General features: G+C 36.6%; 1 long non-coding RNA gene across 1 annotated transcript in view; it reads left to right on the top strand.

Annotated features, from left to right (window-relative positions):
• LOC307190662 overlaps positions 1-22,754 on the top strand; it is a 317,362-nt gene extending 294,608 nt beyond the window's left edge. The window contains exon 3 of the long non-coding RNA XR_013829516.1: positions 22,659-22,754. This is a non-coding gene — a long non-coding RNA (uncharacterized lncRNA). The remainder of the gene's footprint in view (positions 1-22,658) is intronic.
• Positions 22,755-23,047: the final 293 nt, after the last annotated feature.

Raw genomic sequence — 23,047 nt, 5'->3', positions numbered from 1 at the left:
ACCAGGAATGAATAGTGATTGAAGGAGACAGGGAAGAGTAACCCAAAACTTCAACCCCTGAGAGAAAGGATCATTGGTGACCGTCTTTCAAAACCAAAGGGTGCCAACACCAGATTAACTGTATCTACCAAATCAATCTTTTTTTTTTTTGCATCTTCCATCCACTCTTCCTTTGGAGGAAACACAGCCAAGGACAGCCTAATGAGTGGGAGGGGAGGGGCAGAGGCTGAGGTGAAGTAAGGAAGCCAGTGGTGGGGAATATAAAATCCAGGTCTTGAAATTCAATAACCTTGTTATGCACATAAAGAGCAGAACATGAAGAATTGCTCTATTTAGAGGACCAAAATTATATAATTTTTATGAAACGTGGGGAACATGATTAATTATCATGCTTTTTTAAAATTATTTATTTAATTATTAATTTTTACCAGACACTTATACAGAGTGTTCTACATGCCAGGCAATTTTCTAAGCACTTTACAAATGTTCACTTATTTGATGATGAATAATCTTTACATATCAAAATCAAATTCTGAGAGACTTTTTCAGTGTACCTCTCTCATTTTAAACTTATTGGAAAGAAATTAGAATAAAAGATTACAGTAAATACTCACACATACCCATGTACCCTGCTAATGTCAGTATTTGCATTGTGCATAACCAAAAAAAAAAAAAAAAACATTTGCCAAACCTCTTTACCTGATGCTTTGATTTGGGTTAACAGGCAGTTTTGCAAAGACCTAGGAAAGTATAGGTTATAGTAGAAATTCACTTCTCTAAAGATTAAGGATACGCAAATAGCACTTTGTTAAAACAAAATTATATTTGAAATGCTCATTGGTCGCTTTTTAACACTTTTCTAAAATACTGATTAAATCGATGCATGGCTGGTGGCTGATACGAGTCAAACATCTATAAATTTTATACCCGGATGATCCTCAGGAAGATCTTGTATAAAAATAGCAGAGTTTGAAAGCAATTTGTTAAATTGTGAAAAGAGCTAAAACCTCTAAGCTCAGCCCCAAATTCATTTGGAGAAACTGAAGTAAAGAAATAACACTTGCTCTACTCCTAAACTACTCTATTTTTAAAACGATAATGACTGATTCATGTGAATAATACACCGTCCATTCTCATCTCAAGATACACAAAATAGAACTATGTTTACCAAATTTGAAACATGTAAAATTTAAGAATGAACTCTCAAAATGGCAGTTCAGTGAATGTTTTATCAATTTATTTTTAACAGCTTAATTGAGATATAATTGGCATATAATAAACTGGATATATGTGAAATGTACAATTTGATAAGTTTTTATATAGATTTGATGTGTATATGTATAAAGTCATCAAATTATCAAACATATTTATATGTAACATCAAATATATAAAAATACATAAATATGTAATATCAAATATACATAACTTATCAAATATGTGTGGAAAATATATATTTGAAATCATTTTCAAATCAATATAATGAACATATCCATCATCTGAAAAAGTTTCCTCCTGCCCTTTTGTGATCCTTCCCTACCACCTTCTCTACCAGGCCTCTTGTACCTACCTAGGCAAATGCTTTCTGTCACTATAGATTAGATTGTATTATACTAGAAAATTATACAAATAAAATCATAGAGTGTATACTCTGATTCTTGCACTCATTATTATTTTAAGATTCATCCATATTTTCCTGGGTATCAATATGCTCTGCCTGTTTATTCCTTCTTGCTGCTGACCAGTATTGTATCGAATGGATACACCAGAATTATTTTACTGACCTGTGATGGGCATTTGGGTTATATCCAGGTGTTAACTATTACAAATAAAGCTGCCAGGAGTATTTGTATGCTAACTAGTCTTTGTATAAATATATTCATTTATTTTTCATGTGCAAATAACTAGGTATCATATGGTCAGCATATGTTTAAATTTTTTGACTTTTTATTTTGAAATAGTAATTTTAGTTATTCAAACAAGATTTACAACGATCGTGCAAAGAATTCCTGTACTCTCATAACCCAGTGTTCCCTAATGTCATCATGTTATATAATTTATGCTTAACTTTTTGTTTTTCTTTTTAAATAGACTTCATTTTTAAGAATAGTTTTAGGTTCACAGCAAAATTGAGGCCAAAGTACAGAGATATTCCGTGAACTTCCTGTCCCCACATATGCATAGTCTCCCCAGCTATCGACATCCATAACCAATATGGTGGTTTTGTCATAGTCGATGAACTTACATTGATGTACCATTATAACCCAAAGTCCATAGTTTACATTAGGGTTCACACTTGGTGTTATACATTGCACATGTTTGGACAGATGTATAACAACATGAACCCACCATTATGGTATCATACATGAGAGTTTCATTGCCCTAAAAATCCTCTGTGCTCTACCTATTCATCCTTCCGTCCCCTCTAACCCCTGATCTTTTTACTGTCTCCATGGTTTTGCCTTTTCTGGAACGTCATATATTTGTAATCATACAGTATGAAGCCTTTTCAGATTGGCTTCTTTCACTTAGTAACATGTATTTAAGATTTCTCCATGTATTTTTGAGGCTTATTACCTTATTTCTTTCTAGCAGTGAATAATATTCTATTGTCTCAATGTATTACCATCTATTTATCCTTTCACCTATGAAATGACATCTTGGTTGCTTCCAAATTTTGACAGCTATGAGTAAATCTTTATATGTATGTAGGTCCTCGTGTGGTCATAAGTCTTCAGTTTCTTTGGGTAAATACCAAGGAGAGTGATTGCTGGATTGTATTGTATGTTTAGTTTTGAAAGAAACTGTCAAGCTGCTTCCAAAGTGCACCATTTTACATTCCTACCAGCAATGAGTGAGAGTTCCTATTGCTCCATGTCCTGGCCAGCATTTGGTATTGTCAATATTCTGGATTTGATGATTCTAATATTTGAGTAGTCGTATCTTGTTTAATTTGCATTTCCCTGATGACATATGATGTGGAGCATCTTTACTTGTGCTTATTTGCCACCCGTAGATCACCTTTGATGAGGTGTCTGCGAAGGTTTTTGACCCATTTTTTAATTGGATTGATTGTCTGCTTTTCGTTGTTTTAAGAAGTTTTTGCATATTATCAAAAACAGTCCTTTATCAGATATGTCTTTTGAAAATGTTTTCTCTCAGTCAGTGGCTTGTCTTATTCTCTTGACATTGTCTTTTGCAGAACAGAGTTTTTCATTGTAATAAAGTCCAGCTTATCAATTATTTATTTCATGGATTGTTCAGTTGGTTATATCTAAAAAGTCATCACCATATCCTAGTTTTTTAGCTTTCCTCCTATGTGATATTCAAGGAAGTTTATAATTTTTTGTTTTACACTTAGGTCTATGATCCATTTGGAGTTTTTTTTTTTTTTGTGGTACGCGGGCCTCTCACTGTTGCGGCCTCTCCCGTTGCGGAGCACAGGCTCCAAGCGCGCAGGCTAAGCGGCCATGGCTCACGGGCCCAGCCGCTCCGCGGCATGTGGGATTTTCCCGGACCGGGGCACGAACCCGTGTCTGCTGCATTGGCAGGCGGACTCTCAACCACTGCGCCACCAGGGAAGCCCCATTTGGAGTTATTTTTGTGAAGTGTTAAGTCTGTGTCTCGAATCATTTTGAATTTAGCATGAAACGTTTTGTTTTTATATAGATTTTAACTTTGGTTTTTGCACAACTACTATTAAGTGTATCTAGTGCTAAATATTTGGGATGGGAAATGTTATGATATTTTGGAAAGTTAAATTAAGAGAATTGTTATCTTTTAGCATTTGTTCTTTTCACATTGCCTTTTAACAAATTTCAAGCTTTTGAAATTGTATTTTCAAGTTAATTATAGAAGATCAAAAAGTTATTTCCTCTACTTATAGAACATTCAAAATTATGTCTTTCAGAATGAAATTTTTTGTTTGTTTTTCTAACATCTTTATTGGAGTATAATTGCTTTACAGTGGTGTGTCACTTTCTGCTTTATAACAAAATGAATCAGTTATACATACACATATATCCCCATATCTCTTCCCTCTTGCGTCTCCCTCCCTCCCACCCTCTGTATCCCACCCCTCTAGGTGGTCACAAATCACCGGAGCTGATCTCCCTGTGCTATGTGGCTGCTTCCCACTAGCTATCTATTTTACATTTGGTAGTGTATATATGTCCATGCCACTCTCTCACTTTGTGCCAACTTACCCTTCCCGCTGTCCGTATCCTCAAGTCCATTCTCTAGTAGGTCTGCGTCTTTATTCCCATCTTGCCTGTAGGTTCTTCATGACCATTCTTTTGTTTGATTTTTAGATTCCATATATATGTGTTAGCATACGGTATTTGTTTTTCTCTTTCTGACTTACTGTCTTTCAAATACCATTATCTGTCAGAGAAAGTTTTCCTAACCAACTCTGCAATGTAAATTACAATTGGAGAAAAAAAAATCATGAAAAGTAATTTATGTGTATTTTATTTTAGTTGGTAACATCCATATCCTATTGCCGGAACTCCAGTATTCTAGAGTTAGGAGATTCAATAAGTTCATTTGGTTTAATCCATTCACCTTACAGATGATGGAAGAGATGGTTCAGAGAAAGTAAATGACTTGAAGTTCACTTAAGACTTGGGTAAAACAGTGATGACTTAAATATAAATCCCCTGATTATGTCCAGTACATAGACTCCTGAATTAAATTATATTGAATGTAGTAAAATATGTAAGTCAACTGTATTGAGGAATGGTCAAAAATCAATTCTTTTCCTTTTAGAGCTTACATGCTAACAAACTTTCAATTCCATATTATCTGCTCTCCTAATTTTCTTAAAAATAGAATCTATAAACTTTAACTGGGCACATGGCCATTTGGGATAAAGACTGCATTTCCTAGCCTTTCTTTCTTTCTTTTCTTTTCTTTTCTTTTATATTATTTCTTCTTATTATTAGTTTTTTAACATCTTTATTGGAGTGTAATTGATTTACATTGTTGTGTTAGTTTCTGCTGTATAACAAAGTGAATCAGCTATACATATACATATATCCCCATATCCCCTCCCTCTTGCGTCTCCCTCCCACCCTCCCTATCCCACCCCTCTAGGTGGTCACAAAGCACTGAGCTGATCTCCCTGTGCTATGCTGCTGCTTCCCACTAGCTATCTATTTTACATTTGGTAGTGTATATATGTCCATGCCACTCTCTTACTTCATCCCAGTTTACCCTTCCCCCTCCCCGTGTGCTAAGTCCATTCTCTACATCTGCATGTTTATTCCTGTCCTGCCCCAAGGTTCTTCAGAACCATTTATTACTTTTGTTTAGATTCCATAAATATGTGTTAGCATACGGTATTTGTTTTACTCTTTCTGACTTACTTCACTTTGTATGACAGACTCTAGGTCCATTCACCTCACTACAAATAATTCAATTTTTTTTGTTTTATGCCTGAATAATATTCTGTTGTATATATGTGCCACATCTTCTGTATCCATTCATCTGTCGATGGACCCTTAGGTTGCTTCCATGTCCTGGCTATTGTAAATAGTGCTGCAATGAACATTGTGGTACATGACTCTTTTTGAGTTATGATTTTCTCAAGGTATATGCCCAGTAGTGGGATTGATGGGTCATATGGTAGTTCTATTTTTAGTTTTTTAAGGAACTTCCATACTGTTCTCCATAGTGGCTATATCAATTTACATTCACACCAACAGTGTAAGAGGGTTCCCTTTTCCCACACCCTCTCCAGCATTTATTGTTTTCTGATGATGGCCATTATGACTGGTGTAAGGTGATACCTCATTGTGGTGTTGATTTCCATTTCTCTAATGATTAGTGATGTTGAGAATCCTTTCACGTGTTTGTTGGCAATCTGTATATCTTCTTTGGAGAAATGTCTATTTAGGTCTTCTGCCCATTTTTGGATTGGGTTGTTTGGCTTTTTTGATATTGAGCTGCATGAGCTGCTTGTAAATTTCTGAGATTAATCCTTTGTTAGTTCCTTCATTTGCAAATATTTTCTCCCATTCTGAGGGTGGTCTTTTCATCTTGTTTATGGTTTCCTTTGCTGTGCAAAAGCTTTTAAGTTTCATTAGGTCCCATTTGTTTATATTTGTTTTTATTTCCATTTCTCTAGGAGGTGGTTCAAAAAGGATCTTGCTGTGATTTATGTCATAGAGTGTTCTGCCTATGTTTTCCTCTAAGAGTTTTAGAGTGTCTGGCTTTACATTTAGGTCATTAATCCATTTTGAGTTTATTTTTCTGTATGGTGTTAGGGAGTGTCCTACTTCCATTCTTTTACATGTAGCTCTCCAGTTTTCTCAACACCACTTACTGAAGAAGCTGTCTTTTCTCCATTGTATATTCTTGCCCCCTTTATCAAAGGTAAGGTGACCATATGTTGGTGAGTTTATCTCTGGGCTTTCTATCTTGTTCCATTGATCTATATTTCTGTTTTTTGTGCCAGTACCATACTGTCTTGATTACTGTAGCTTTGTAGTATAGTCTGAAGTCAGGGTGCCTGATTCTTCCAGCTCCATTTTTCTTTCTCAAGATTACTTTGGCTATTCGGGGTCTTTTGTGTTTCCATACCAATTGTGAAATTTTTTGTTCTAGTTCTGTGAAAAATGCCAGTGATAGTTTGATTGAGATTGCATTGAATCTGTAGATTGTTTTGGGTAGTAGAGTCATTTTAACAATGTTGATTCTTCTAATCCAAGAACATGGTGTATCTCTCCATCTACTTGTATCATCTTTAATTTCTTTCATCAGTGTCTTATAATTTTCTGCATACAGGTCTTTTGTCTCCTTAGGTAGGTTTATTCCTAGGTATTTATTCTTTTTTTTGCAATGGTAAATGGGAGAATTTCCTTAATTTCTCTTTCAGATTTTTCGTCATTAGTGTATAGGAATGCAAGAGATTTCTGTGCATTAGTTTTGTATCCTGCTACTTTACCAAATACATTGATTAGCTCTAGTAGTTTTCTGGTAGCATCTTTAGGATTCTCTATGTATAGTATCATGTCATCTGCAAACAGTCACAGCTTTACTTCTTTTCCAATTTGTATTCCTATTATTTCTTTTTCTTCTCTGATTACTGTGGCTAAAACTTCCAAAATTGTGGTGAATAATAGTGGTTACAGTCGGCAACTTTGTCATGTTCCTCATCTTAGTGGAATTGGTTTCAGTTTTTCACCATTGATAATGATATTGACTGTGAGTTTGTCATATATGGCCTGTATTATGTTGAGGTAAGTTCCCTCTATGCCTACCTTCTGGAGAGTTTTTATTACAAATGGGTGTTGAATTTTGTCAAAAGCTTTTTCTGCATCTATTGAGATAATCATATGGTTTTTATCCTTCAGTTTGTTTATATGGCGTATCACATTGATTGATTTGTGTATATTTAAGAATCATTGCATTCCTGGGGTAAACCCCACTTGACCATGGTGTATGATCTTTTAATGTGCTGTTGGATTCTGTTTGCTAGTATTTTGTTGCGGATATTTGCATCTATGTTCATCAGTGATATTGGCCTGTAGTTTTCTTTTTTTGTGACAGTTTTGTCTGGCTTTGATATTAGGGTGGTGGTGGCCTCATAGAATGAGTTTGGGAGTGTTCTTCTCTCTGTTATATTTTGGAAGAGTTTGAGAAGGATAGGTGTTAGCCCTTCTCTAAATGTTTGACAGAATTTGCCTGTGAAGCCATCTGGTCCTGGGCTTTTGTTTGTTGGAAGATTTTTAATCACAGTTTCAATTTTAGTGCTTGAGATTTGTGTTTTTATACTTTCTGTTTCTTCCTTGTTCAGTCTCAGAAGGTTGTGCTTTTCTAAGAATTTGTCCATTTCTTCCAGGTTGTCCATTTTATTGCCATATAGTTGTTTATAGTAATCTCTCATGATCCTTTGTATTTATGCAGTGTCTGTTGTTACTTCTTTTTCATTTCTAATTCTGTTGATTTGTGTCTTCTCCCTTTTTTTTCTTGATGAGTCTGGCTAATGGTTTATCATTTTTCGTTTATCTTTTCAAAGAATATTGATCTTTGCTATCGTTTCCTTCGTTTCTTTTTCATTTATTTCTGATCTGATCTTTATGATTTCTTTCCTTCTGCTAACTTTGGGGGTTTTTTGTTCTTCTTTCTCTAGTTGCTTTAGGTGGAATGTTAGGTTGTTTATTTGAGATTTTTCTTGTTTCTTGAGGTAGGATTTTATTGCTCTAAACTTCCCTCTTAGAACTGCTTTTGCTGCATCCCATAGGTTTTTGGTCATCGTGTTTTCATTGTCATTTGTTTCTAGGTATTTTTTGATTTCCTCTTCGATTACTTCAGTGGTGTCTTGGTTATTTAGTCATGCATTTTTTAGCCTCAATGTGTTTGTATTTTATACAGTTTTTTTCCCTGTAATTGATATCTAGTCTCAGAGTGTTGTGATCGGAAAGGATCCCTGTTATGATTTCAATGTTCTTAAATTTACCAAGGCTTGATTTGTGACCCAAGATATGATCTATCCTGGAGAATACTCCATGAGCACTTGAGAAGAAAGTGTATCATGTTGTTTTTGGATAGAATGTCCTATAAATATCAATTAAGTCCATCTTGTTTAATGTGTCATTTAAAGCTTGTGTTTCCTCATTTATTTTCATTTTGGTTTATCGGTCCATTGGTGAAAGCAGGGTGTTAAAGTCCCTTACTATTATTGTGTTACTGTCAATTGGCCCTTTTATGGCTGTTAGCATTTGCCTTATGTATTGAGGTGCTCCTATATTGGGTGCATAAATATTTACAATTGTTATATCTTCTACTTGGATTGATCCCTTGATCATTATGTAGTGGCCTTGTCTCTTGTAATAGTCTTTATTTTAAAGTCTATCTTGTCTTATATAAGAATTGCTACTCCAGCTTTCTTTTGATTTCCATTTATGTAGAATATCTTTTTTCCATCCCCTCACTTTCAGTCTGTATGTGTCCCTAGGTCTGAAGCGGGTCTTTTGTAGACAGCATATATATGAGTCTTGTTTTTTTTTTAAAGAAGATGTTGGGGGTAGGAGTTTTTTATTATTTAATTAATTTATTTTTGCTCTGTTGGCTCTTCGTTTCTGTGCGAGGGCTTTCTCTAGTTGTGGCAAGCGGGGGCCACTCTTTGTCGCGGTGTGCGGGCCTCTCACTATCGTGGCCTCTCTTTTTGTGGAGCACAGGCTCCAGACACACAGGCTCAGTAGTTGTGGCTCACAGGCCTAGTTACTCCGCAACATGTGGGATCCTCCCAGACCAGGGCTCGAACCCGTGTCCCCTGCATTAGCAGGCAGATTCTCAACCACTGCACCACCTGGGAAGCCCTGAGTCTTGTTTTTGTATCTATTCAGCCAGTCTGTGTCTTTTGGTTGGAGCATTTAATCCATTTAAAATTAAGAGAGTTATCAATATGCATGTTCCTATTATTATTTTCTTAATTGTTTTGGTTTTGTGATTGTAGGTCTTTTCCTTCTTTTGTGTTTCCTGCCTAGAGAAGTTCCTTTAGCATTTGTTGTAAAGCTGGTTTGTTGGTGCTGAATTCTTTTAGCTTTTGCTTGTCTGTAAAGTTTTTAATTTCTCTGTTGAATCTGAATGAGATCCTTGCTGGGTAGAGTAATCTTGGTTGTAGGTTTTTCCCTTTCGTCACTTTAAATATGTCCTGATACTCCCTTCTGGCTTGCAGAGTTTCTGCTGAAAGATCAGCTGTTAACCTTATGGGGATTCCCTTGTATGTTATTTGTTGCTTTTCCCTTGGTACTTTTAATTTTTTTCTTTGTATTTAATTTTTGATAGTTTGATTATTACGTGTCTTGGCGTGTTTCTCCTTGGTTTTATCCTGTATGGGACTCTCTGCCCTTCCTGGACTTGATTGCCTATTTCCTTTCCCATATTAGGAATGTTTTCAACTATAATCTCTTCAAATATTTTCTCAGCCCCTTTCTTTTTCTCTTCTTCTTCTGGGACTCCTATAATTTGAATGTTGTTGCATTTAATGTTGTCCCCACGATCTCTGAGACTGTCCTCAATACTTTTCATTCTTTTTTCTTTATTCTGCTTTACAGTAGTTATTCCCACTCTTTTATCTTCCAGGTCACTTATCCGTTCTTCTGCTTCAGTTATTCTGCTATTGATTCCTTCTAGAGAATTTTTAATTTCATTTATTGTGTTGCTTATCATTGTTTGTTTGCTCTTTGCTTCTTCTAGGTCCTTATTAAACATTTCTTGTATTTTCTCCATTCTTTTTACAAGATTTTGTATCATCTTTACTATCATTACTCTGAGTTCTTTTTCAGGTAGACTGCCTGTTTCCTCTTCATTTGTTTGGCCTGGAGGGTTTTTACCTTGCTCCTTCATCTGCTGCGTATTTCTCTGCCTTCTCATTTTGCGTATCTTACTGTGTTTGGGGTCTCCTTTTTGCAGGCTGAAGGTTTGTAGTTCCCATTGTTTTTGGTGTCTGCCCTCAGTGGGTAAGGTTGGTTCAGTGGGTTTTGCAGGCTTCCTAGTAGAGGTGACTGGTGCCTGTGTTCTGGTGCATGAGACTGGATCTTGTGTTTCTGGTGGGCAGGACCGAATCTAGTGGTATGTTTTGGGGTGTCTTGAACTTATTATGATTTTAGGCAGCCTCTCTGCTAATGGGTGGGTCTGTGTTCCTGTCTTGCCAGTTGTTTGGCATGAGGAGCACTGGAGCTTGTTGGTCGTTGAGTGGAGCTTGGTCTTACCTTTGAGACAGAGATGTCTGGGAGAGCTCTCGCTGATTCATATTACATGGGGCTGGGAGGTCTCTCGTGGTCCAATGTCCTGAACTCGGCTCTCCCACCTCAGAGGCTCAGGCCTGATAGCTAGCCGGAGCACCAAGACCCTGTCAGCCACACAAGTAAGAAGAAAAGGGAGAAACATAAAAAAGAGAAAAGAAAAGAAAATGAAATAAAGTTATTAAAATAAAAAATTTTAGAAAATATTATTAAAATAAAAAAATTAAAAAGTTATTTAAAAAAAAGAAAATACAAGAAGTTAGCAACCAAACCAATAAACAAATCCACCAATGATAAGAAGTGCTAAAATCTAAACTAAGATAAACATAAATATCAGAAACTGGTCAGTCACATACAGCAAACCCCAAGTCTACAGTTACTCTCAAAGTCCACCTCCTCAATTTTGGGATGATTTGTTGTCTATTCAGGTATTCCACAGATGCAGGGTACATCAAGTTGATTGTGGAGATTTAATCTGCTGCTCCTGAGGCTGCATGGAGAAATTTCCCTTTCTTTTCTTTGTTTACACAGCTCCTGGGGTTCAGTTTTGGATTTGGCCCCGCCTCTGCATCTACGTCACCCTCCGACATTTGTTCTTTGCCCAGACAGGAGGGGGTTAAAGGAGCAGCTGATTAGGAGGCTCTGGCTCACTCAGGCCGGAGGGAGGGAGGGGTACGGAATGCGGGGCAAGCCTGCAGCGGCAGAGGCCAGCGTGACGTTGCACCAGCCTGAGGCGCCATGTGTTCTGGGGAAGCTGTCCCTGGATCACGGGACCCTGGCAGTGGTGGGCTGCACAGGCTCCTGAGAGGGGTGTTGTGGATAGTGACCTGTGCTCGCACACAGGCTTCTTGGTGCCTGCAGCAGCAGCCTTAGCATTTCATGCCCGTATCTGGTGTCTGCGTTGATAACTGTGGCTCGGGCCTTTCTCTGGAGCTCATTTAGGCGGTGCTCTGAATCTCCTCTCCTCCCGCACCCCAAAACAATGGTCTCTTGCCTCTTAGGCAGATCCAGACTTTTTCCCGGACTCCCCACCAGCTAGCTGTGGCGCACTAGCCCCCTTCAGGCTGTGTTCACGCAGCCAACCCCAGTCCTCTCCCTGGGATCTGACCTCCGATGTCTGAGCCTCAGCTTCCAGCCCCCGCCTGCCCCGGCAGGTGAGCAGATAAAACTCTCAGGCTGGTGAGTGCTGGTCAGCAGCAATCCTCTGTGCGGGAATCTCTCTGCTTTGCCCTCTGCACCCCTATTGCTGCGCTCTCCTCCATGGCTCTGAAGCTTCCCCCCCACCCCCCACCCCCATCTACACCAGTGAAGGGGCTTCCTAGTGTGTGGAAACTTTTCCTCCTTCATGGCTCCCTCCCAGAGGAGCTGGTCCCATCCCTAAACTTTTGCCTCTGTTTTTTCTTTTGCCCTACCCAGGTACATGGGGAGTTTCTTGCCTTTTGGGAAGTGTGAGGTCTTCTGCCAGCGTTCAGTAGGGTTCTGTAGAAGTTGTTCTACATGTTGATGTAGTTTTGATGTATTTGTGGGGAGGAAGGTGATCTCCATGTCTAACTCCTCTACCGTCTTGAAGGTCCTCCTCCCTAGCCTTTCTTGTAGAGTATGATCATGAGTACCTTCTAACTAATGAGATGCAAACTGTTTTATTTGTGAATTCTGGAACATGTCCTTTAAAGGAGATAGATATATCCTCTCTCCACTCTTTCCCTTCTTCTGTCTGGAGTTTAGGCAAAATAGCTGAAAGTAGAACTTCTTAGACAACATGGTAAAGCTATATGTTGAGGGTAAGAGAGCAACATGACAGTAAAAGCCTAGATACCAAGCAAGTGTGTTGACCCACCATGGACTTTTGTTCTACCTACTTCAAGTCTTCTAGCTTGAAAAATCAGATTTCAAAGATCATATTCTCCTGGGGAAGTAAAAAGCTGTTTGAGTCTAGAAGCCTGTAACGGGGTTCCAATAGTGAAGTCATTTGCATGGTAGTCAAATAGATTTCATCAATACTTTGTTGCAAAAATTCTCAATTGTTGTGCCAGGAATATGGATCCTCTAAGTTTTTAGGGTGTCCACGTTGGTCCTGGGACAGCTAGAGCTATCAAGCTTGTTGGCTACCATGTATCCCAATATGCCTCAAAGATAAAGTATTATTTTCTCTCTGCCTTATATTCTAAAAATGTTTGGAGAAAATTGTATTATAGTCATACGCTTTTAAAAACCATTTATTTCAACCTCTGGCTTTTAAAAGACACAATCATTTATTCCCAGATAGCCTAAGAAATTGCCCAAAGCCACATACCTATTTTGGGTTAGAAAGAAAATCAATCAATATCCAATATCTCCTGTTTTTAAGTCTTGCAGTATAGTATGCTCCTTCATAACATGGCTTGCATTTTGGCCACAAAGATGTGAAATCACTTAGCACTTTTCAGAATGAATGTTAGTTGTTGAATTATTATACAAGAGGCAACATCCAGGAAAGTGACCTAATAAAAATAATTTGAATCATGGGTCATTCAGATCATGACAAGTGATGAAAGCCATGTGAAAGATGAAAGAAGTCAAAATTAGTCTGATTAATAACCAAAATTAATTTTTATCACCAGCAATAAACCATGGTACATCATAAAATGGAATAATATGCAGCTGTTAAAATGAGTAATGTGAATCTCTATGTAATCACACAAAAATATATCTTAAGAAAGATGGTTAAGTGGAAAAGATCAAGTTGTAGGAAAAAATATATGTAATGCAAGCCCATAATCACTTATCTGCAATTCTGAAAAACATAGAGCTCTAAATTTTATTCCATGATATATTTGGTGACAAAAACTAATTGATTTTGAACTCATTTGGCAGCAAATCTTGACATAAACTGACATGTGATTTGAGTTGCAGTGTATTCTAATTATTGCAAATATGCAATCATTTGCTGAAAAATATTACTGTAATGGATAATAGGGTGGTGCCCCAGTCCACACTAGTATTTCATCAGGTATGTATTTTATTATCTTACCTTTCTAAAATCTAAAAAAAACCCAACCAAACAAAAAAAAACTCTGCAAATTTATCTGCTTCCAAAAGTTTCAGGAGAAATATTTAGTAATCAGGTAGAGGTAAATATTTTCAATGATTAAGGATTATCGAAAATATCTATTTTCAGTAGAAGAAATTTCTTGGATGTCTACTGTAATAAGCCTGTATTACCTATGTAATCAGGAAAAAAGTAATAAAAGTTGAAGGTCAAAGAGAATAAAAGTTTCTAAAAATATATTCATTCTTAGAAAACACCCAGCATTGGACAATAATATTAACCTTTTTAAAACACTATATTTTTCATAGACTTCAGTCAAACCTAAAATATATTATTATAGCATTGGGCTTAATATACTGCCCTCTAGATTTGAATAGGCCTACTTTGGATTTTCTGTTATGCCACTTAATAAATTTATGAAAGAAACAGGTTATATTTGTTGAGCATTTTATTTTCACTTAGGAAAAAGGAACAATGACTACATCTATCTCATAGGACAATTGTGAAAAAGAAATGATCTGATGAGTGTAACTCAGCCCAATATGTACCACTTACCAAAACCTTTGGTAGATGTTAGTTATAATCATTGTTATCACATTTTTCTGAAGATGTCCTTTTAGAACCAAACCTATTTTTGTCTGCCATTACCTCTGGTACCTGAACCATACCTTCTCCCTGTCACATAATTCTGGTTCTCATCCTCTCTTTGTATGTGTGTGTCTGGGAGTTTGAGACATTGGCAGTTGGGACAAATAAGAGTGGAAATAGACAGACTTTTTTTTGTCTCTGTGATTTTGTCAAACAGATCAATTTATCATTTCTGGTTTCCAAAACTGATGGAAAATATTCACTTTTTCCCCATCCTGCCATTCTATTGATTTTCTCTCCACCTCATCTTTCTCCTTTCTTTCTTTAATCTAACCTGACAGCGACAATAACCTTTGACTAATGTGATCAATGGTAAGCAATTGATTTAGATTTTTACCTCTACTTTATCCTCTTGAAATGATTCCCATTAAACCTAGTGCAGTATTTTAGCCTACAAGTCTATCAATCAATGCCTTTTAACTAATACCACACTATCTAAAATTAAGCATATTTTTCGTTTTGAAGTTCTTTTTCTTGCCTCGGTGTTTTTGCAAGGACTCAGTGGGAGTTCTCGTCTTACAAAGGACTACTCTTCAGGTATATGTTCTGATTCTGGGATAAGAATGAAAACCATTCCTGGGTATTCTACAAAGCCTAAAGTCACATTCATCTTTTCATTAATTCTCAGGAAAGTCTTCTTACTATAGAATAGAAATATACAACATTACAAAGAGTTTTATAAAGCTAAAAATAAAAGTGATTGGAGATACTTTTGAAAGGAAACATGGGCCGAAATATGGTTTGTGCCTCCAATTTTGCTGTTTTGAACTCCATCTATTGTATTTATTGTCCCTAAAAGACAGTACTACCTAATTTATCAGCAAAGGATGAGAAAATCCTTAGATGCTTTGTGTTCTCACCACCTTTCCATGTATCCAAGATGGTGACCAAGAAGTGGTTACTTTATGTGAAAGATACATTCTTATCTATTTTAAAGATATTATAAAAGATTTAATGAAAGGCATTCTAATTGTTCCAAATTGCCAACCTTGGAAATCATTGAAAAACTTTGCCATTTGCCCATAGCATCACTTTGTAGTTAGAATTTCATCTGATTTGTACTTTAGTGAAATGTAAATTTTCAATCCCATACGACTGTGTCTTCTAAAGGCATTTCAAATCCTTAATGATAAACAATGATACAGAATAGTACAAATGACTTGGGAATAGAACTTCGATTTGTGTTTAATATTGCCACAAACTAGCTCCTGTCCATAAATAAATCACCTTTAATTTTATTTGCTTTATAGCTAATGATTTTTCCTTTAAAATTGCAGTTAGCTATATCTGTACTGTTTGATAAATTTTACAGAATCATCAAATATGACTATGTATATGAAAATGCTTTAAACATTTATTTGCTATATAACTATAACAAGCAGGTCTGCTTTGAACCAGTGGTTCTTTAGAAGTAATGAATGCCTTTAAAAATTGTGTGAAATTTATGGATCACATATGGGAAAAGTATACATATATGAGAAAAATACCAATATTTACATATAATTTCAGGAGCTTGATTAGATTTTTTATTTTATAATTGCACTGCAAAAGATGACCAATTATGCCAAATGGAAAACTATATCACCAAAGAAAGATATCCATGAGGGAGGCATTCTCTTTACTGCAACACAATTCTAGAGAGCCAGGGGAGAAAATTTTTTTTTTCTCAGTTCTTTCTTGGATCATCTTTTTGTTTTCCGCCTATTTTTAGAGGCAGAGAAAGAATTTATAATTGCAAGTTTTCTCGAGTAAATGTTCTGAGAAAAGAGAAGTCAGGGACCCATAGCCAGTAAGAAACTTATCCAAAGTTTAGTCTGTCTTAGTCACTTTTGATGGCACAGAGTGCATCTGGCCATGTGTGAGGTCTGGATTCTTATATGCTCCACTCACGCAGAACACAGAAGGGCACATTACCCGCTGGCCATTTTAACATCAGTATCTTCATTTCATGCTGTGTGTACATGGAATAGGGGATGTTTTGACCCATTCCCATACCTATATAGATTTATTATTGTGGTTGATAAAAAGAATTCTTTTTAAATGCATGTAAAATTCCATCCCAGAATATACAAAATGATTCCCCTCCTTCTGCCCTCAAATGATTTCTAATAGAAATAAGAATTCACCACTAAGGAAAATATCACCCAGGTGATCTCTCAATCTTGGGAGTTATTTGGAAAAAGAAATAATCAGGATGGTTTGAAAGTCATTTGATGAAATAACAAGAATAGGAATAATCTGTCTGATAGAACCCTGAGTTGGAATGCAATATGAGGATTTGTCTAAAGCAACTGATTATAAAATAATTCTTCAGCTTTGAATCTCTAACACGTAGAGAAGGAACTTACCTTAATCTTCTCCTGTGGTACCGTGTGAATAACAGAATACACACATATGTGAATTGGAATTAAGATTAATCTTTTGAATTTTCTTAAAATTTTCTAAAAGTTTAACTATAGGGAATGAGATATGAAGAATCATCTGAGAAATAGGGGATAAACTTTCAATTTGATTCTGTTTTGTATCAACTCAGTCATTATAAGGAGATATGTGGATGATAGAAGTTTAGCATGACTTCTTTTAAAAAATGTGGGCCTCACAAAGGAGGAGACCCTATAAAAGTTTTCCAATTTATTTTTCACAAAAACATTTTTTGCACTATAGATACTGGCAAAATGTAGGAGAATGTTTTAGTTACCTAAAGCCAATGGATATCTATGTAATGTTTCCACCTTTGGGAGCTGTTCCTTAGCTCACTTGGTAAGTCTGTCATCTTAATTCTTTGTTGGCTTCCTGAGGGTGCATATACTGGTACATACAGTGGTGTGCATGCAAGGCATGTTGAACTCTAATAAAAAAAAAAAAGAGAGAGAGAAATAGTAATCTTTATCTTACCCAAGATATTGATGTGGCTCAAAAAAAATCTATATTTAGGAACAATGACAGATAAAACTGGAAAAAGGCTAGATTTCAAAAAATGATACAAGAAGCCATAAAGGGAATGAAATTTCTAGTAGAGATGTTCAAATTGAACTTGTATGACTCTTTGTTGAAGCCATTTAAACGTTGAGTGAAGGTGTAGACAAAGAGGTGGTAATAATAAGTAACATCTTTGAGCACGTTATATATGCCAGCCTTTTTAAAAGTGCTTTGCACGTTGCATACAATCTTCATTCATACAACATTCTCATGAGGGGAATGATATGATGAAAATCTATTGACATAGACGATAAACCAGGCATTGAATAATTGTTTTATGTGCTATATGATCCATACTTTCATAACAGCATTCACGACAATTGCATTATTATTCTCATTTTTAAAATGAGGAAACTGAGGCACAGAGAAATTTAGTACCTGGCTCATTGGTATATGTCACATAAGATTAGAGCCAGGATTGTGCCCAGATATTGATAATATAATCCCTAAGAGCAAGTGTGTCATCTCCGACTATACCAACAGTCTAAATGCTTTTTCATTCCATTATTGCCTTATTTTGTATTCATTTAAACATAGTTATTGAGTAAGCTACCATGTGCATATAACTTCTGAGGATATACTGTCTTCTAGAGACGTCCAAAGCACAATGAATATAACACGCATGGAGAATTCCACCCTTAAAGAATTCTAAACGTTGTTTAACTCAATGTTTTCAATCTTTATTCTTACAAAGATACCACTTTGTCTACAGTACCTATTAATATGATATAAAAATAGGCTACAGAGGGAGCACACGTTTGATGGAAAAGATAAGCTCAAGAGGTCTTTTCTTTGGAGTGCCTCCCTCTAAATATTTAAGTGGCCTCTGGAACCTGAGACCTACTGGGGCTGGCAGTGTAGTCTCTGTAGATCCTAGTCCCTGTTTCTCCCCTTTAGAGTGTTCTTTAACCCTTTACATCCCTTGCTGTAGGTCAGGTCGATCAGACGCTCTGAAGAGCTCCAGGACTTGCACCTATGATGGTTGCCTCAGTGCTCCAAGGATGGGCTATGATCAAAAAGGGTAACCTGGTGAATCAGCACAGCACTGATTTCATGGGCCTCCAGAAGGGTGCGGATGTGCTGATTTGGGATGACACACACTCCCATCAGATAGAGGACGAATTCAGAGTTCTGGTCTGTAAGAGTACTGACTTGAAATACCTATATGGACTGGTATGTCAGTTCTCACCCATTCATCCTCTGACCACATTGCCATCTCGATTTACCCAAAGGCAGTGCATATGCTGGCAGGTGTCCTGCATGCTCTATGTCTCTTGCTTTGGGTATCCAGAGCAGTCACTCCAACCCCTTGATAGGCTACACATCACAAGTTACAGAGTCCTATGAGGTTGTCACACCTATCTGCTCTGAAGGGTTTGGAGACCAATCATTGCACCAAGGGGCTTTTTAGACCTATGTATTTTCTCGTGCCTGATCAATGTGGTAATGGTGTGCTGTCTTAGAACAGTCTTAAGCCCTGCCAGAAATGCTAGAGATGGAATTTGTGCAAATGAAACTGTCCTTCTTGCTTGGGCCATGGGAACGTCTCCCAGGCTTTCTGCTCATGGCTGTGTATAGAAGACAGCTGTGCCATAAACATTAAAAGAAATCGTGATGTCGGAATGCAATGACTGTAGCCTAAGTAGTTCAAGAGAGGATACGGTTTTAGATTTATATTATAAAATTCCAAAGAGTAAATTTAACATGACTAGAAAATGAATGCTCATTACCATTTTCTAGCGTACTTTGGGTAAGATAATGCATTTGTGTTCAGCATCAATAAAGCATGATAACAAACTTTGAGAGAGTTATCAGGAGTTAGCATTCATGGACAGCTGATGCCATGGCATGAGTAATGATTTGATCAGCATTAAATAAACGTGAAATAGGCAACTGCAGAGGCAGGAAGATCTATGTTGTTTCAATACAAATAGGTGCTAAAGAGCCATGGCATTGTGAAAAATACCATTTCTGCCTTTTTTTGTGGTGACAGATTTAAAATTATCCAGGAATAATGCACGTGATAATAAAGAACAAAGAGATGGTTCCTGGCCTGGAACAAAAAGAGATGGTGCTTAGAATCTGTAAAGAATCTTCTCATGCACTTATTAAGTCAATAAACAAATATGTTAGCATCTCTTCTCTGCCAATTTTTCCACATATCCATCAACAAATTACCAAACCTCACATGGGCTAATGTATTTTGGAATAATTCTAAAAATCAAATTGTGTATAGAACAATGGGACCCTAAAGAAACATTTTGTCCAGGGCCCTGCATACCGTAAAGGTGACCCTGATAAAAATTGTAATGCTTTGAACTATGTAGGGGAAATCCTTCATGTCTATTATCTTCACATTGCTTACCTGTAAGAAATATTAAGATGTGTTGCATCTAGTGATATCTTGTTCATTAAGACATTATTTCTAACTTCAAATGGCAGAATAGAATGCATCTGTGCTTTCATCTGTTTCTCCCACTGAGTATCTTTGCATTTCAGTAAGTCTTGGGAACTTTATATCTTATATTTAAGCCATAAGTACTGCTTGTCTGCTCCATGATAAGGACTATGTTAGGTGTGTGTATATTTGTTATCATTTTTACTTGAAGTCAAAAGTCAAATTTGCAGAAACTTACATGGAGAGCTTATGCTAGACAGAGAACTTATGCCTACTTACATTGATTCAGATTTCATCTGCTCTGTGGCTAGAGTCAGCCAGAAGCTGCCAGTCTGTGACTCCCGTAACCTAAGCACTTAACCCACTCTCCCCAGCCTGCTGGTCACTTCATCTGTAATTCGTAGCATTTGTGCACATTTTTCATTAGCGCACTCATGAAATTGCAGTAAACATACTTGTTTTCATACCTGCCTCCATTCATTCTATACAGTTTCCTAAGAAATGGAACTCTCCAGGTTCATCTTTATGGAGTGAGTACCTAATACAGTCCTTGGCTCATAAAGTACTCTAGTAAATATACGTTCCTCTTTGTTTATTAAGAAATGTTGTTCCAACTTTGAGATTATGTTGTGCAAAATTATTCACTTGAGCTAACCAAAGGAGGCAAGTAGGATCCTTAAGCAGAATCAGACCTGAAAGAACAAAGGAGGAAAGTTAAGGGAGATTTCAGATTTCTATGTTACTGAAGAAAAATTGGCATGAAATCTACCAGAAAAGATGCCATTTGCTAACTGATGTCTAGATACTAGTTGATACTTGCCTTACACTTGAGTCTCCCAGTATACAATTTTTCCCCAAGCGCAGTAACTCATCAGTGAGTCCCTAGGATTTGATGTCTCCCAGGATATCCAACCTACTACCAGGGAGTTGCTTTGACACTGAGAATATCTGGTTTATTGGGAACACTCAGATCATTTCTATCTTACCTTCCTTTGTGCTGCTTAGATGATACTAGGAAGTGAAACATACTAAGGATGCTAGTAAAAATAATACCTAATGTTTTTAAGCCTGCTTATTAAGTGCAAGTCATTGCTGTATGGTGTGGTCTCACTAGATTCTCATGACAGCCTTATGAGGAAGGTGCTAATAGAACCCTCACTTTATCAAGGAGGAGACTGAGGCATAGTGTTACAAGTCACAAAGCTGATTGATCATGGACTGAGTAACTCCACCTCTGGTGCTCAGGGTGCTGAAATTAGGATCTGAAATTCTGGATTTTAGTCTCATTTTTACCCTGACACTTTTTCTTTTCTTCTAGTCTTATTGAGATATAATTGACATAAAGCACTGTATAAATTTAAGATGTACAGCATAATGATTTGACTTACATGTATCATGAAATGATTATCACAATAAATTTAGTGAACATCCATCATCTCATATAGCTAAGAAATTAAAGAAATAGAAAAAAAATTTCTTGCGATGGAAACTCTTAGGATTGACTCTCAATAGCTTTCATATACAACATACAGCAGCGTTAATGATATTTGTCATGTTGTACATTACATCCCTAGTACTTATTTATCTGTTAAATGGAAGTTTGTACTATTTGACTGCCTTCGTCCACCCTGACTCTTTTTATGAGTTTTAGCAAGTTGTTTAAGCTTTCTAAACTTTGTATTTCTCATTGGCAAAATTAAAGCATATTATCTACCTCCTAATTCTTCCATGAGAATCAAATGAAATCTGACATGAAGTGGCTATGTAAAGTTTAAAGCACTGTACAGACTCACAGTGTTATCATTAATACCACATCAAAATCCCTTGGACCACCCACAGCTTTCTTATGGAGGGTCAGGCCATTACATACATATTCTTTCAATAATTTTCTAAGGAAAAATTATAGTACTTTTATATGTTGGAAATTTCTTTCCAAACATTATACAGCATGTAATTTTTCAGAATAAGTATAAAACACGCTCCTTTTTAAAAATTTCTTTACTATGGTAGTACTCTGCTTTTGGTTAATCTGCCTTACATAATAGAATTAGATGACATACGTTCCTATTAAAAATACTGTAGAACCCACTATCATTAACAGAATCCTAAAAAAGTGGACAGGAAAGTTATTCTCGACACCATTTAAATATTAACATAAGATTTTTCAGAAAAAGAAAAAAGTCATAAGTTGCCTCTTCCCCTTTTCCCATCCTGGAAAAGTTTTTAAATAAATTCTGTAAAACAAGAAGCAAAATGCTTACAGTTGGAACCCTGTTTCTCTAGCATCTTGTTCTGTATAAAGTAAAATACTCTAGACTTGTCAATCTTTCAAATAGTAATAAAACTATACTTTTTAGAGGATCAGTGTTGTGTTGGATGCTGTGTGATGCCCTTCAATTTTATTATCTCATTAAATTTTCACCATAACCCATCAGAGTGGCTGTCATCATTCCTATGATAGGGATCAGGGAACAGAGGCTCAGAGAAGTTAAATGACTTCTCTGCGCTTACGGAACTATGATTTAGCCATCTCCCACACCTAGGTTTTTACTCTAAAATCAATATTCACTTGCATGTTTGATTGACTAATGAATCCTGTTGAATAATAAGAACTGTTTAATGTTGTCTAAATGTAGCTTTTCGTAGGGGCAGAAGGGTGGGGGTTGTAGTTTGGCTAGACCGTTAAACGTTCCTAATCTGATTCTTCTGCCCCTTTACCATGGACCATGTAAAAGACATGCTCACTTTCTTAGTATCTCCTGGAACAAAAGTTGGGCAGGTGACAGAGTTCTAGCCAATGAAATAGAGCCGGAGGCATCCTTGGAAACTTGGAAAAAATAATTCTTTTCTGTTGCAGGTATAGATATAGCTGGCACCAGTCCTTTGCCACGTCTTCTTACCAGGAATGCTGATGTGATACTTGGAGCTGTGGTAGCCATCTTGCAGCCATAAGGTAAAGGCAAAGAAAATCACAAGCGTGCAATCTCAGATAATAATGAACAAAAGCAGCTGCATAGCTCCACATTCTTAAATCAAAAAAAGCAAATCTCCTGTTTGATTAAATCTGCTATTAATCAGGTAATGTGTTCATTGAAGCTGAAAATGTTCCTAATTGATGTAACAAGAACTGAAAATTCTACACCTCCCTGTAGGAAATATTACAGTGTTTGTTGCAAAAAGGAATTGGAAATTTTACACTTGATAAATATTAACTGAATGAATACACTCTTTTAGGAACCACAGAGT

The sequence above is a fragment of the Stenella coeruleoalba genome (genome assembly GCF_951394435.1).
Source record: "Stenella coeruleoalba genome assembly, chromosome: 8".
In the NCBI taxonomy this organism is placed as follows: domain Eukaryota; kingdom Metazoa; phylum Chordata; class Mammalia; order Artiodactyla; family Delphinidae; genus Stenella; species Stenella coeruleoalba.
The sequence above is the reverse complement of the archived record's forward strand: the minus strand, read 5'-3'. Positions and strand labels throughout refer to the sequence as shown.